The sequence below is a fragment of the Oncorhynchus kisutch genome, linkage group LG22 (genome assembly GCF_002021735.2).
Source record: "Oncorhynchus kisutch isolate 150728-3 linkage group LG22, Okis_V2, whole genome shotgun sequence".
Classification (NCBI taxonomy): domain Eukaryota; kingdom Metazoa; phylum Chordata; class Actinopteri; order Salmoniformes; family Salmonidae; genus Oncorhynchus; species Oncorhynchus kisutch.
Window position 1 is genome coordinate 53336369 of NC_034195.2, and position 14492 is coordinate 53350860.

Consider the following 14492-nt stretch of genomic DNA (forward strand, 5'->3'; position numbering starts at 1 on the left):
CTGTTAATTAAAGTTGTCCAATAAGAAAACTATAGTTTGAGGCGCACCGCTTTGAAAATGTTTTGCTACGCTCTTTCCTAATGAACAAGACCCAGGTTTAGCATGTCACTCCGTTAACTTTCCTTACTGCAATACAAAAATCAATCAAATGTATTTATAAAAAGCCCTTCTTACATCAGCTGATATCTCAAAGTGCTGTACAGAAACCCAGCCTAAAACCCCAAACAGCAAGCAATGCAAGTGTAGAAGCACGGTGGCTAGGAAAAACTCCCTAGAAAGGCCAGAACCTAAGAAGCACGGTGGCTAGGAAAAACTCCCTAGAAAGGCCAGAACCTAAGAAGCAATGCAGGTGTAGAAACTGTACCAACACTATTCCTTTCTTCTAACAGATCTGTCATTGCTGTCTCCATGTTGCCCGTGACCCTCATTAATCGTTCAAGTCATTGGTTGAACTAGGGCTTGTGATATGGGCTAAATATGTTTCACAATAGGGTGGTATTTAACAGTATTTTTTTTTTACATTTGAACACTCCAATCTGACAATTTTAGTCTAGTTTTATGTCAGTCGTTTTAGTCACAGTTCATTTGGCTCCGTTCATTGTTAAGAGAGACTCAAACAGATCTTCGTTCAAAAAAAATGTGAGAAACATGAAAATATTTGCTAATATCAAGCCTAAAATAAGGTACCTTACCGCTGTCAGATTGTGAAATATGCGATAAAAAATATAAAAAAATTACGTGACCAAATAATTTGATTTGCTTGGAACAGAATTATATGCTCTCCTAACTATTCAATGTTCCTGCAGTGAGGATTCACCATCTTCAGAGAACGATTTTGTAACTTTCCTGCAGATAATTGTTGAGCGAGCCAAATTAAATGGCTCCCCAGCGAGCCATCATCATTCACTGACTTCAACCAGATAGACACACACACATATGGGAGAGTGTTTAGCTTTTTGTGCCCTGATGGCATTTGTGTTGCTCACTGAAACCTGATTAGCGAGCTGCAGGGCTCTTACAGATACACAATAATGGGTTGTTCCACCTCAAGAGGATTTAACACCCACCACCTCAGATTGTTCTGAAATCATTTCTGTAGTTAGAAAACAGATAAGATTAGCATTCCTGCAACCTCATTTGATTGAAATATACATTGGATGTCTGATAAATTTAAGCTAATTGATTCCACCCAAATTAGCAATTTAAAATTCATATCATATTCAATAAATACAGTACATGAATTCTTGTTTGGACCCAAAACAATTCAAAAAAAAATAATCAATGAGTTCGACATGAAGATTGCAAAAAATGTTTTGTCAAAAACCCACCCATTGACCCACCACACCAATCCCAACAACGAGTATCAGTTCTCTGTTTGACAAGTAGTGTGGAGTTGCGGCTTGGAGTTTTGTTTCTTCATCCTATGTAATGCATTCTCCGTAAAATGTGGTTTTATTTTACCCCAGTTCAAAATAAAATTTCTAATTGAAGTTGTTAGGATGGGATATAAACTTACAACCTGATATTACAAGGTTCTGATCACTAAAATTGTGCTGTTCCTACCTATTAGGTGGTAAAGTACGGCCTTATTTTATATTACAGCATATCGGATGACTGTTGTTCATATTCATTATGGGGTGTATTGTGTGACCCCCCCCAAAAAAATCAAAAATTCAAGAAATGTTCAATTCTGTCTAACACAGTACAATGTGGAAAATCAAAGGGTTAAATACCTTGTGAAGGCGCTGTACTTAACAGTGACAGGCCATCACCCCAGAGTGGGAAACCACAGCTATGGTCACTACAGTATCCTTTATGAGTCACACAGACACATATTTCCATAGCAAAAGGCTATACCATATCTGAGCCATGTTTTACATGTTGAATTCACACACATATTACACTTCTTTATTTTAGTGTTGTTGAGTAATGGTGTTCTCATTTTAAGACGATACAAAGTGTTATTCCTGATAGTGACGTCACCAGGCATTACATGACTAATGATCATGGAGTCCAGGGGTGGTTGGTGCCGTTTAAGATGAGGGAGGACTATCTTTTTATCTTTTGGAGAAGGGCCTTATTTCTATTACAGCATATTGGAACGTCTGTCATTCATTTTCCGTTCACCCAGTTCAATGTATCGTCAACAGGTATAGGTTACTACATTATACTCCATTGTTCCCTATACCCATCATGAGGTTGCCTCAACCTAGACAATAAATGAAAGTTTACAGCGTAGGTGCACACCGGTAGAGAGGAATTAAAGCAATCAAGATGACTGAGTGACACATTCAATACCGCCTTGCACTCTTCCCCACATCTAGCTGATCTACTGTAGGTTGTAATCGTTAGTCTAACATTTGCAAAACAAGAGTTTCTATTGGACAAATTCAGGTATGTTTATCCCCATTTCTTACCGTTTGCTTCCGTTTAAGAAAAGTTCAACAGAATTGGCGGTATGAATACACCCCCTGAACACAGATCACTTTGCTCTTAATATATAAACACAGTATTCAGACTGTGCATTCAGAAAGTATTCAGACCCCTTAACTTTCTACATATTGTTATGTTACAGCCTTAAACTAAAAAGGATTCAAATGTTTACTTTCCCACACAATAGCCCATAATATCAAAACTGTTTAAGATGTTTGCAAATGTATTAAAAACAATGAAATATCAAAATTTACCTAAGTATTCAGATCCTTTACTCAGTACTTGAAGCACCTTTGGCAGCGATTACAGACTTGACCCTTTTGGGTATGACGCTACAAGCTCGTATTTGGAGAGTTTCTCCCATTCTTCTCTGCAGATCCTCTCAAGCTCTGTCAGGTTGGATGGAGAGCGGCGAAGCTCAGCTATTTTCAGGTCTCTCCAGAGATGTTCAAGTCAGGGCTCTGGCTGGGCCACTCAAGAACAAAAATCAGAGACTTGCCCCAAGCCACTCCTGCGTTGTCTTGGCTGTGCGCTTAGGGTCGTTGTCCTGTTGGAAGGTGAACCCTTCAACCCAGTTTGAGGTCCTGAGTGCTCCAGAGCAGGTTTTCATCAAGGATCTCGCTGTACTTTGCGCCAAATGGTCTTCGCCCAGTTCGCAACGAGCCAAGCGGCCCAAACTGCTGCATATACCCTGACAAGAATGTGCTTTTCATATATCATCACCTGTTTGGCCAAGTAGGCTGTGATTGGATGACAAATTAAAACAGGCACCGTATTGATTATACAGGACAAGCTAGTTGAACTAGTAATATCATCAACCATGGTCTATTTAACTAGCGAATATGTTAAGATTGTTTTTTTTATAAAAGATAAGTTTAATGCTAGCTAGCAACTTACCTGGGCTTCTTGCTGCACTCGCATAACAGGTGGTCAGCCTGCCACAATCTCCTCATGAAGTGCAATGTAATCGGCTATAATCAGTGTCCAAAAACGCTGATTACCGGTTGTTACGAAAACTTGAAAATTGGCCATGCCGATTAACCGGTCGACCTCTACTACACACATTTGCAACAAAAACACAAAAAAAATGAAAAAGGTATTTTCACTTTGTCATTATAGGGAATTGTGTGTGTAGATGAGGAAATGATTTGTCCATTTTAAAATAAGGCTGTAACATAATAAAAATGTCAGGTGGTCTGAATACATTCATACATTCCCTTCATCTACACTTGAGACAGACACACTTAAGTTTTGGGTAGAAATGTCCTGGGTTTTGAAAGAAAATCACTTTTTTTTTGTCCGTTAAAATAACTTCACATTGATCAGAAATACAGTGTAGACATAGTTTGTTGTAAAATGACAATTGTAGCGTAAGTCTGTAAGAGCCCTGCGGCTCGCTAGTCAGGATTCAGTGAGCAACACAAAATGCCATCAGGGCACAGGTGAGTTTACACAGCAACAAAGTGAATGTGTCTGTCAGCATGTTTGACGTCAGGGAATGATAAACTGGTTTCAAATCAGGGAAAAGGTGAAGGGACGGGGAGGTACTCGGAGAAGAAACTAAAATGTCCGTGGCCACTGTGTAGCGTTATGGGCGGAGCAAGGAGTCAGAGTAGCCAGGATAAAGTTACCGGTGGGACACACACACACCCCACACACACAAACACACACACAAACACCCCACACACACAAACACCCCACACACACAAACACCCCACACACACTGCTGAACCACAGGCTAGTAATGCCATGTGTCCTTATCCAGTCAGACAATAGGTATACTGGAACATTTGATTAGTTTGAAATGAGCAGCAGCCAGAGATTGTCCTTTACAGATCGTAACATCGTCACCATCAAAAAGAGATGGTGAATTGTCGTTTTCCTTGGAAAATAGGACTTAATAAGCAGAGGAGACAGAAAGCTATACTGAGAGGTGCTTTAGCGCCTCGACCAAATTCACATGGCAACGTGTGATATCACTCTCACTGAACGCCAGTCTAAGAAGCAGTAGGTCTGTTCTATGCATTATAGATCTATCACTCTCATTGAAAGCCAGTCTAAGAAGCAGTAGGTCTGTTCTATGCATTATAGATCTATCACTCTCATTGAAGCCAGTCTAAGAAGCAGGTCTATTCTATGCATTATAGATCTATCACTCATTGAAAGCCAGTCTAAGAAGCAGTAGGTCTGTTATATGCGTTATAGATCTATCACTCTCATTGAAAGCCAGTCTAAGAAGCAGTAGGTCTGTTCTATGCATTATAGATCACTCATTGAACGCCAGTCTAAGAAGCAGTAGGTCTGTTCTATGCATTATAGATCTATCACTCTCATTGAAAGCCAGTCTAAGAAGCAGTAGGTCTATTCTATGCGTTATAGATCTATCACTCTCATTGAAAGCCAGTCTAAGAAGCAGTAGGTCTGTTCTATGCATTATAGATCTATCACTCTCATTGAAAGCCAGTCTAAGAAGCAGTAGGTCTGTTCTATGCATTATAGATCTATCACTCATTGAAAGCCAGTCTAAGAAGCAGTAGGTCTGTTCTATGCATTATAGATCTATCACTCATTGTAAGCCAGTCTAAGAAACAGTAGGTCTGTTATGCATTATAGATCTATCACTCTCATTGAAAGCCAGTCTAAGAAGCAGTAGGTCTGTTCTATGCATTATAGATCTATCACTCATTGAAAGCCAGTCTAAGAAGCAGTAGGTCTGTTCTATGCATTATAGATCTATCACTCTCATTGAAAACCAGTCTAAGAAGCAGTAGGTCTGTTCTATGTGTGTTATTTCTATGCTTTCTTTTGCGTCTTTTACTTTCGGTTTTCTGAAAGTACAATATTTTTGGTTCAGGAAAATACAGTATATTTCACAGATGGTACAATGATTCTCTAAACTATACTTGCTTTGTTTTGTCACAAACTGAAATTAGCAACCAGGAAATTGAGTGTTTTTTGTTGTTGTTGTTGTAGTACAGTACCTCTTTAAAAAGGTTATGGGTGAAAGAGGTGGGGCTGACATTTCTGATTTATTTGAATAGAGAACACCACATTGTTGTATTGATAACCAACCAGTCTCCTAGATCAAACCATCTTGATCTCTACACAGTACGTACACACACACACAACAAGGACTCTACGCTTTAGGAGAATAAAAAATATATTATATATATATAAAGCTACAATCCTTCATTTTTCTAGGTGTACTGGTGCTCCTAAATTAAAATTCCTGGTGGCACAGCAGCACATCTAAGCGCATATGTGAGTAAAATAGTCCGCACTGTCGAGCCCGATTTGACCGACTTAGTGTCCATGTGATGGTGGCTGTGTTTTAAAACCCAAGCATTCTTTTGTGTCACCACGAGGGTTTAAATGATTTGGTCCCAGCAGGTGGTCAGGTGGTTCACGCATATATTAGCATGCATCTGCATTCGTCTAGTCACACCGTCACTCAAGCAGAAGCCTTTCAAAATATATTTCTGAATTTGTTACTTTGAAACAATAAAAACAGGTTATATAATAGGAGTACCTATTGCTCGTCTCAGAAACCTTAAAAAAATGTAAAAGGCAGAATGAACAATGTGTCGATAGCGTCCATGAATATAGTTTCTAGCTAACCTATTTACCTGAAGTGGCTTTGAATCAATAGCATTGGATGTCCTGTAGGTTAAAGCAACTGATGAACACAACACCACTGCACCCGTCCTGCTGTTATGATCGAGTTGGTGAGTCAAGGACTTTGTTTTTTAAAGTAGGCACTTTGGCAGACTGGCAGCAGACATTAGCGGAGACTCGCGTCTGAAAGGCTGTGCGTCTGAAAGGCTGTGTTAGTACTTGTCCGTCGCTACATTGCTTGGCAGTTTAGCAGTCGGCTTTCACATCAGGTTGAGTCACCAGGCATCGGATCAACACCTTACGCCTGCATACCAGGGGAGAGGGGGGGGAGAGGGGGCGGGGGGTGACAGGATGCCAACTGTGCCTCTTGGTCTGACCGTGGTTGTAAATCCAATGTGTGTGTGAGATTCCACCACCACTCTAGTGGTCAGCGTGTGTGTGTGTGTGTGTGTGTGTGTGTGTGTGTGTGTGTGTACAGGGAAGGGTCATGTTCAAACAGGAGAACAACAGACTGAAGGAGGGAGAGGCTACCTCGACTTATTGGACTGTGATAAATATTTTACATTCAACACTAGAGCCGCCGGGTCTCGGGCGTCCCCTCCTCCCCCTTTCAAACTACCACAACATTCAACACTAGATCCGCTGGGTCTCGGGCGTCCCCCCCCCCCTCCCCTTTCAAACTACCACAACATTCAACACTAGATCCGCTGGGTCTCGGGCATCCCCCCCCCCCTCCCCTTTCAAACTACCACAACATTCAACACTAGAGCCGCTGGGTCTCGGGCATCCCCCCCCCCCTTTCAAACTACCACAACATTCAACACTAGATCCGCTGGGTCTCGGGCGTCCCCTCCTCCCCCTTTCAAACTACCACAACATTCAACACTAGATCCGCTGGGTCTCGGGCGTCCCCCCCCCCCCCCCCCTTTCAAACTACCACAACATTCAACACTAGATCCGCTGGGTCTCGGGCGTCCGTCCCCCCCTCCCCTTTCAAACTACCACAACATTCAACACTAGATCCGCTGGGTCTCGGGCATCCCCCCCCCCTCCCCTTTCAAACTACCACAACATTCAACACTAGAGCCGCTGGGTCTCGGGCATCCCCCCCCCCCTTTCAAACTACCACAACATTCAACACTAGATCCGCTGGGTCTCGGGCGTCCCCCCCCCCCCTTTCAAACTACCACAACATTCAACACTAGATCCGCTGGGTCTCGGGCGTCCCCCCCCCCCCCTTTCAAACTACCACAACATTCAACACTAGATCCGCTGGGTCTCGGGCGTCCCCCCCCCCCCTTTCAAACTACCACAACATTCTAAACAGTGTAATTAATACAGCTCATATGAAAGTCTTGGGTAACAGAATAAGATTATTTAAAATACCAGCAGCATTTATTCCTTTATGTTACTGCACGCTATATGTAAACATTAAAAAAATGTAAATTAAAATGTTCAATCATTATTTGTTGAGTGCTTTGTTACCACTATGAAACAGAAAGCATGCGTGTTGGAACACGGTAACAGATTTTCATTCATGGACTCTATTAAAATGGAACATGTTTCAAGTTAAACTGTAGTTTGTTTTGTATCCTGTTTAGTGAATGATTGCTGTGAGTATTAATGGAGTTTAGACCATGAAACTGTGTGTATACAAATTTAGAAACCTAATCAGAGGAGAGGGTGAGCAGTGCCACTGAGGGATTTGGGTGAGCAGTGCCACTGAGGGATTTGGGTGAGCAGTGCCACTGAGGGATTTGGGTGAGCAGTGCCACTGAGGGGGCGTCCACACCAAAGACAATAACTACAAGATCATTCGAATTCAAGTGAACAGGAGCACTATCGTTTGGATCACCTTAATTAAAAAGCCATTTCATCCCTGTCCCTCCCACGATAAAAAAACAACAAACAACCTGTCAAAAACTGCATTCCATTGAAGCGTTCTTGGTTCTAGATACGCATGGCTGCTTTGAGAGGAGAGGCAGAGTAAGCTGAACTGGGCGACCACATTGGCGACCACATTGGTCTTAATTATAAGACGACCTGGGAGAATAACGATCCACAACAAAACAACACATATCAGTATGATAACGGCAATCTTTTTTTTCTTTTTACCAACGGCAGCCTAACATTTAGCTAATAAATAATGGGTTGTATTAGCTACTAACACATCTCGCATCTTCTCTTTGAACAATCACACACCTGGCCTCACCCTGGCCTCACCCTGGCCTCACCCTGGCCTCACCCTGGCCTCACCCTGGCCTCACCCTGGCCTCACCCTGGCCTCACCCTGGCCTCACCCTGGCCTCACCCTGGCCTCACCCTGGCCTCACCCTGGCCTCACCCTGGCCTCACCCTGGCCATCAGCTACAGTCAGTCTCTCTTTAGCTCTTTGGATTCCCAGGAAAATCTAAAACTACAATAGCATTTGGAACACGCATTCACAAACAGGAGCATTTGAGCGTTTATTCAAATTAGCCTAGATCACTGCAGGTTACAGCCGTAAAAACAATTAACCGTGTACTCACTTTAAAAAATAAAAAGAGATGAGCACAGTGAGATTACAAATATCCAAAACGAATTGACAACTATGAGAAAACATTGTTTTTACTATGACAAATGAACACACCCCAAAAAGGTCTGTGTTAGCATCTCAGTAACAGGCCTACCCTCGCGCAGGATGTATTGATCAGTTGATTTGACATGCCGTAAAACTATAAAACATGACACGTTCCTCTCGCGTGGCCGCTCACTAACATTTTATATAGTTATGTATAATTTATCATAATTATCCGTTATGGTCCTTGGTGTGGACGGCCCTGAGTGCTGTTTGACACTAGTCTCCAACATCTATCTGTAGTTGAAAAGGGATTCATTCCTGGTATTTTTATTTTATTTCACCTTTATTTAACCAGGTAGGCTAGTTGAGAACAAGTTCTCATTTGCAACTACGACCTGGCCAAGATAAAGCATAGCAGTGTGAGTATTGAACCTGGCACAGTGGAGGTGGATCATGATGTTGTGTGTTGGTGGTGTTCAGTCGCTGCCCTGATCTTACTGTCTACAGCATAAAAAATAAAAGACCATTAAACAGGATGTGATGCACACAAAACACAGGAGGAATCTAGTCATTATTATTATTGTGCCTGCCTGCCTGCCTGCCTGCCTGCCTGGAGGGGTGCGTTTTGATGCACAGAAGGAATCTAGCTCATTATCCTCAATTGCTCCGGAAACAACACTTTCAGGCAGAAAAACATGTTTTTTTAAAAACCCTAGTTCGCATCACAAAACACCCGTAACCAAGATGAATGTGACACGGTGTGCTTTCAACATGACAACAAGAGAAAGCCCATTAACCTGTAGAAGTGGAGTTTCCTTCCCACTCCCCCACTAGGGGTCCACTCCCCCACTAGGGGTCCTACTACGACTAGATCTAGGGTTCCACTCCCACACTAGGGGTCCTACTACGACTAGATCTAGGGGTCCACTCCCACACTAGGGGTCCTACTACGACTAGATCTAGGGGTCCACTCCCGCACTAGGGGTCCACTCCCCCACTAGGGGTCCTACTACGACTAGATCTAGGGGTCCACTCCCCCACTAGGGGTCCACTCCCCCACTAGGGGTCCTACTACGACTAGATCTAGGGGTCCACTCCCCCACTAGCGGTCCACCCGCCCACTAGGGGTCCACTCCCCCACTAGGGGTCCTACTGCGACTAAATCTAGGGGTCCACTCCCCCACTAGGGGTCCTACTACAAAAAAAAAGCATTTTTTGGGGGAACCCCGAGACTTAAAAATGGTCCGTTCAACAATCTGGTCAGACCCATCAAGGTCTCTCTGGTGGAGAGATACACAGGAAAAGGGACCCATCAAGGTCTCTCTGGTGGAGGGATACACAGGAAAAGGGACCCATCAAGGTCTCTCTGGTGGAGAGATACACAAGAAAAGGGACCCGTCAAGGTCTCTGGTGGAGGGATACACAGGAAAAGGGACCCATCAAGGTCTCTCTGGTGGAGGGATACACAGGAAAAGGGACCCATCAAGGTCTCTCTGGTGGAGAGATACACAAGAAAAGGGACCCATCAAGGTCTCTCTGGTGGAGGGATACACAGGAAAAGGGACCCATCAAGGTCTCTCTGGTGGAGGGATACACAGGAAAAGGGACCCATCAAGGTCTCTCTGGTGGAGAGATACACAGGAAAAGGGACCCATCAAGGTCTCTCTGGTGGAGAGATACACAAGAAAAGGGACCCATCAAGGTCTCTCTGGTGGAGAGATACACAAGAAAAGGGACCCATCAAGGTCTCTCTGGTGGAGGGATACACAGGAAAAGGGAAATTACAACATCAGAAAACAGTTGCGTTGTGAAACGTTTGCAAACTTCCCGCGGTCAATGTCTTAATGTGTAAAAATATATATATATATATTTTTTTTAAAGAGACCCAACAAGCCATCCTCCTAGCCGTGTGTAATAACAAACACTAACAGGTCGAGCAACATGCCATCCTGGTTCAACAAGCCATCCTCCTAGCAGTGTGTAATAAACACACTAACAGGTCCATCAACATGACATCATGGTTCAACAAGCCATCCTCCTAGCAGTGTGTAATAAACACACTAACAGGTCCATCAACATGCCATCATGGTTCAACAAGCAGGCCCTCAGACGTAGGCTCCAAGGCAGTCTAGTATCTGACGTACAGTAGTCCCCTAGTGACAGAGACCTGAAAGAGGGCTTTTGTCAAAGTGGTGACAGGAAATGTGACACCAACTACATCATAAAATAGTGTTGCCTGTGCAGCGCGCACACACACACACACACAATTCACCCCCCCACTCACTCACCGCACCCCCTTCCCCCACTCCCCTAATCCGCTCCCACAACAGCGAGTCAGCCTCAAGGCCCACCAGAACTGGCCAATGCTTATTTCAATGAGCTTGTAGATAAAAAATAAATGATTTAATAACTTCACATGCTGCACTGAACTGTAGAATACTGGCTAATATAGTGAAGAACAAGAGAACTGAAGAAAAAGAGCTGACTGACTGACTGTACTGGCTAGAGCAGAATCAAAGAGTGATTTACTGACTGACTGTACTGGCTAGAGCAGAATCAAAGAGTGATTTACTGACTGACTGTACTGGCTAGAGCAGAATCAAAGAGTGATTTACTGACTGACTGTACTGGCTAGAGCAGAATCAAAGAGTGATTTACTGACTGACTGTACAGGCTAGAGCAGAATCAAAGAGTGATTTACTGACTGACTGTACTGGCTAGAGCAGAATCAAAGAGTGATTTACTGACTGACTGTACTGGCTAGAGCAGAATCAAAGAGTGATTTACTGACTGACTGTACTGGCTAGAGCAGAATCAAAGAGTGATTTACTGACTGACTGTACTGGCTAGAGCAGAATCAAAGAGTGATTTACTGACTGACTGTACTGGCTAGAGCGGAATCAGAGTGATTTACTGACTGTACTGGCTAGAGTGGAATCAGAGTGATTTACTGACTGTACTGGCTAGAGCGGAATCAGAGTGATTTACTGACTGTACTGGCTAGAGTAGAATCAAAGAGTGATTTACTGATAGAAATGGAAGTTCCAGCCACTGAATCTCAACTATTGATACCACACAGTACAGGATTCTGAGACAAGAGTAGAAATATATATATATATGTGTGTGTGTGTGTGTGTGTGTGTGTGTGTGTGTGTGTGTGTGTGTGTGTGTGTGTGAGAGAGAGAGAGAGCGAGTGAGAGGAGACTTACTCAAATATAGGAATCTGGAGGGTCTGGGAGTGGGGTCCACACCTAGCTCCTAACCCAGTATTCAACGCCCTTCTCTGGACAGATATCCTGACGTGATGGCACCCTGCAGAAATCACCTGTGGTGGAGAAAGAGAGAGAGAGAGTGTCAGTATAGCTTGTTTTTCAGTGTGTAGACAATCACTGTCTGACAGGAAGACCTGAAGTAACTAAACATGTGACTGACAGCTTCTGGAATGTCACAGATGTTGTTTTTTTTACATCTCTGCAAATTGTCGTGAGGCAACATTGTTTGTGACCATGTGAACGACAAGCATTCATGACGCGCTATGTACAAATGCTGCGTTTGACTGACGAGATGAACTCCTTCCCAACAGGATTCAGGAGTGAATCTTCAATCTAAAAATACTAAATCAAAAAAGGTTTCATTCCTCATGTTACGGATAAAGTTATCCTGTGTGTGTGTTTTTCTTTCCTTTCCTTCTCCCCTCACAGGTGAAAATCATCACTCCCCAATCAGTCAACAATCAATCATCAATCAGAAGACACCTTCTCCTGTTTCCTACCCTATCACAGTTCCTTTCCCTTGGTTTAAAAACCCAATCAATTGTTTGCTCTAGAGCTCAATCTCTCTGTAAATGCCATGTCTATAGGTCTCTGTGTTTCACTCTCGCTTTGTGTCTCTTTTGTTTGAGCACCTCCAAATCACTGTGTCATCTCCTGTGAGTATTGTTTTTGGTTATGGTGTTTGTTTGTTGCTGGTGGGAAAAGGGGGAAACCAAGACAAGTCGCCCATGGGCATACACTACCCGTAGGTGAACTTTGTTAAATACACTAGTTAGAACTGGGCGGACCACCCACTGTATTTTTGGTTAGTTAGCTGTTGTTAAAGTAGGCTAGTCTAGCTTAGGGGTGTTTTTGGTTAGTTAGTTAGCTGTTAAAGTAGGCTAGTCTAGCTTAGGGGTGTTTTTGGTTAGTTAGTTAGCTGTTAAAGTAGGCTAGTCTAGCTTAGGGGTGTTTTTGGTTAGTTAGTTAGCTGTTAAAGTAGGCTAGTCTAGCTTAGGGGTGTTTTTGGTTAGTTAGTTAGCTGTTGTTAAAGTAGGCTAGTCTAGCTTAGGGGTGTTTTTGTATATTTATTGTTTCTTTCCTTGGGTCCAGCTCAGCCCCTTTTCCTGCTTCCCCCCCATTACCGTGTGTTTATTAATAAACCTGGAGTTTGACGGTAGATTTCTGTTGTCGTGGTTATTTCGTTCACACTTTTACTTTGTCACAATAATAATTTGCATGAGTTATGTTACGGGTCTCATTACCATCCCCCCTAGACTGTCGGGCCAAAAGGGATTCGTAACACCTCACAAACTAAGGCTAAACACAGCATGACAGAAAAAAACCTGAGAGATTACTGACAACAAAGCCTGACATTTCAGCCAGTCACAGAGTGTTCGTGTGCCACTGACATTTGTCCTCTTTCAGCCTACACCGGGAATATGGTGACAGGAATTGCCCTGCCTACTCAATGTTGTGTCTGTACACTTAAACTCTGCCCTCTCTCATACTGTAGCACTCAATTCTGCCTGTGCACCAGAAACCCAACGGTTTTTCAGTCACTGCTTCACTGGATGTCAGTGTGTGTGTGTGTGGGGGGGGGGGGTGTAACAGCAACGTGTTTGTGTGTGTGTGTGTGTGGGGGGGGGGGGGGGGGGGGTGTAACAGCAACGTGTTTGTGTGTGTGTGTGTGTGTGTGTGTGTGTTCCAGTCACAGATGTTACCGTGTTATTTGTGAAAAGCAAGAAGCTCTTGCCCATTGGATGTCAATGGAGACACACCCCCCCCACACACACACACAACCCACCCAGGGGCCACATTACTGATCCCTGGTTGACCTGCTGACAACAGACAATGAAGAAATTAAAGATGAATGTCAGGAAGGAAGAAAAGCCCCCCCCCCCCCATTCTCCACTCTCTCCTAGGCTCTTAAAGGCTCAGTGCAGTCAAAATACTTTCTTCTGTGTTACCATATTGTACAACAGCTGATCAAACAAACACTGTGTTTATCATTATCAGTGTTATTTCCTGAGGATCCTATTTTTCCAAACAGCAACTAACACCAATTTTTTATGTATATTTTTTAAATTGTGCAGAATACAACAGGTGTTGACTTTACGATGAAATACTTGCTTACGAGCCCCAACGATGCAGAGTTTAAAAAAAATACTAGTAATACACACACACAGACCACAATGTGAAGCTACAGTGCCTTGCGAAAGTATTCGGCCCCCTTGAACTTTGCGACCTTTTGCCACATTTCAGGCTTCAAACATAAAGATATAAAACTGTATTTTTTTTGTGAAGAATCAACAACAAGTGGGACACAATCATGAAGTGGAACGACATTTATTGGATATTTCAAACTTTAACAAATCAAAAACTGAAAAATTGGGTGTGCAGAATTACTCAGCCCCTTTACTTTCAGTGCAGCAAACTCTCTCCAGAAGTTCAGTGAGGATCTCTGAATGATCCAATGTTGACCTAAATGACTAATGATGATAAATACAATCCACCTGTGTGTAATCAAGTCTCCGTATAAATGCACCTGCACTGTGATAGTCTCAGAGGTCCGTTAAAAGCGCAGAGAGCATCATGAAGAACAAGGAACACACCAGGCAGGTCCGAGATAC

At 43.2% G+C, this 14492-nt stretch overlaps 1 pseudogene; it reads right to left on the bottom strand.

Moving 5' to 3' along the window:
- The window catches only part of LOC109877887 (tumor protein p53-inducible protein 11-like), a 99586-nt pseudogene that overhangs the window by 59565 nt on the left and 25529 nt on the right, over positions 1 to 14492 (bottom strand).